At 46.9% G+C, this 2558-nt stretch overlaps 1 protein-coding gene across 3 annotated transcripts in view; it reads left to right on the top strand.

Annotated features, from left to right (window-relative positions):
* CASP8 (caspase 8) overlaps positions 1–2558 on the top strand; it is a 27557-nt gene that overhangs the window by 5830 nt on the left and 19169 nt on the right. For 2 of the 3 annotated variants that reach the window (XM_006756243.2, XM_006756242.2), the window contains exon 1: positions 317–638. The exons of the other annotated variant lie outside the window; for it this stretch is intronic. The gene's annotated coding sequence lies outside the window, so the exon portion shown is untranslated. Of the gene's footprint in view, positions 1–316; positions 639–2558 lie in introns of those variants that run through there. 3 annotated transcript variants of the gene reach the window in all.

Below are 2558 nucleotides of genomic sequence, written 5' to 3'. Positions count from 1 at the left end.
CATCTGAGGGGCTGGGCCATGGTTTCGTGCAGATTTGAGCCACTGCCCTGACAGACGGTTCCTCTCCCCAGACCTCTTACAAGGGGGAATGGCATTTCACTTGCCTGTCTTTAAAAACGACAGGGGTTATTACTACTAAACGTAGTCAGCGTAAGTGCTTTCCAATGAGGCACGTCCAGCTTCCTGGTGTTTAGTATGCATGCTGACAACCGTCACCTCCGCTTCTGAATGGTCGGAAATTGGGCATCTGTCTCTTTAAATAAGAAACTACTTTCACTCGTCAGTCCTCATGTTTCAGGAATCAAATTTATTCTCTAGTTCTTTCTGTTGAGAGAGTTTCTGCCCTTCTGCCGCAGGGACATGTTTGCACAGTTCTCTGGGGACTTTTTAAAAGCCCTGCTTAACGTGCTAGTGAATTCTGACTGCTGACTAGAGACAGGAAGTGGGTCTCTGATGAGGGACGAAAGTGAAAGAAAAGTTACTGGAGGCGGTTCCATCCCCACCCTTTCCTTCCTGCTCTGTTTCATGGTTTCCCTCGCCCCTCTCTGGTTGTGTGGAATGTGATCGTGGGAAATTAGGAGATTGGGGGCCTTGGCGTCGGGCCTGGTGACTATGATCTGCTGGGACAGGCGGAGCAGGTGAGTGCCGCTGCTGAGGGGCTTCTGGACACCGCGTTGCTGGGACTGGCCGAGTGAGGACGCCTCTGGGTCCCGCCAGGATCTCCACGTGTGTTTCTCTCTGAGCTACAGCCTCCGGCCTTGCTCCTTCTCAGCTCCGGCAATCTCCAGTTCCTCTGCTACGTTTCTCAGCCTCCTCAGACCTCAGCGGCCTCAAGCATAGACAGTGTCTCCCTCCTGCCGGATCAGCTTGGAGATTCCACAAGACTTTATGTGTTGTTTCCACTCTGTTTGGTGCTGGGGCAGAGGGCTAAGTGAATCCTGCTGTCACATCCCAATGGCCTGAGTCCGTGGTCTCGAAGGCCCACTGTCCCTATTTCCCCCTGCCCTATTCTAGGTTCTTTCTTGATCCCGGCTTCCTACCCTCGGAGGTTCCCAAAAGACAGCTCTTGAAATCTTTTGATCCGCATCCCTGAATGGATCTGTGTCTTTGCAAAACGTGTCGTTGCTTTATATGTGGGCACTATTTTTTAACTATGTGACCGGGAGCAAGTACTTTCTCCGTGCTTCTGCTCATTAAATGGGGTTAATATTAGTACGACATCATAGGTGATTGTGGGCATTGCAAGGTGATAAGAGGTATTAACTGCTTGCGACTGGCTGGCTAAGTACCCAACAAGTGTTAGCAATTATTATGACAAATGTATTACTTGTACTATTTTACTCATTGTTTCCTTTTTAAAAAGTAAGCACTTTGTGTAGTTTACATTCTGTGTATTTCGCCAGGTCCCACTTCCTAACCACTACACAGTATTGAGAGATGGACAGCTTCTCCAGTTCTCTGTAAGGACTTGCCCTCTGACCCTTGACCTGATCCTACTTGCAAATCCTTGCCAATCCCATAGGGGTGAAGTGGGTATCTCCTTGCTTTCTTCTGCATTTCCCAGCTTACGACGAGTTTGAGCATATTAAACTCAAACTCCACTGCGGGGAAGGAAAAAAAGGAAGTTTCAAGGAAAGAGGTGGTGGTTTATTTGTTTGTTTTGTTTCTACTTTTAACATCAGAGAACATCTCAACTGCCTGACAGCAAAAAGGCCGTGCTAATGTGTGTTTTGTTCACTGTTACATCTCCCAGACTCCAACCATGATGAGGGCCCGAGGATTTGCCACTTGGGTAAGGTTGGCTGGGTTGATTCCAGGGTTTCCTAAGCCACTGAGGGTGGGATCTGGTGGCCTAGGGGCCCATGGAGGTGACTCTTGTATTTGAGTGTCGATGGGAAAACCACGAGACTTGGCTGTGGGAGTTAGCAGACCCTCTGTGAGCTGTGGTGAGGGTCCCCACAGTTTCCAGATCTCAACATCTCTCAGAAGTGTTCAGTCAATAGTTATTGAATGAAAACATCAAATTTATATTTTTCATGTTTTTAAATATATTTATATTGATTTCAGAGAGGGGAGAGGGAGAGAGACAGAAACATCAACGATGAGAGAGAATCATTGATTGGCTGCCTCCTGCACACTGAGGATGGAGCCCACAACCCAGGCATATGCCCTGACTGGGATTGAACCCTGATCTTCTAGGCAAAACATAAAATTTAGGATAAACCTAGACTATTGGTAAATTCTGGAAGTAAAAAGAAAGCAATCTTAGTCATCATTTAGTCCAGCTTTCTAATTTTGGAATACGGTAATGAAACTCGCCCCTAAAACACCCAAGCTTACATAGCTAAAACTAACAATTTCTTTTTTTAATTATTGTTTTATTGCTTAAAGTGTTATAAAGAGTATTACATATGTCTCCTTTTTTCCCCCGCCCTTGACAATCCCCTGGCCTCCCCTACCCCCCAGTGTCTTGTGTCCATTGGTTATGCTTATATGCATGCATACAAGTCCTTTGGTTGATCTCTTACCGCCCCTCTTCCTGCTCCCCAAACCTCCCC

This window comes from Myotis davidii, unplaced genomic scaffold (assembly GCF_000327345.1).
Source record: "Myotis davidii unplaced genomic scaffold, ASM32734v1 scaffold914, whole genome shotgun sequence".
Lineage (NCBI taxonomy): Eukaryota > Metazoa > Chordata > Mammalia > Chiroptera > Vespertilionidae > Myotis > Myotis davidii.
Note: the sequence above shows the minus strand (reverse complement) of the source record. Positions and strands in the feature narration are given on the sequence as shown.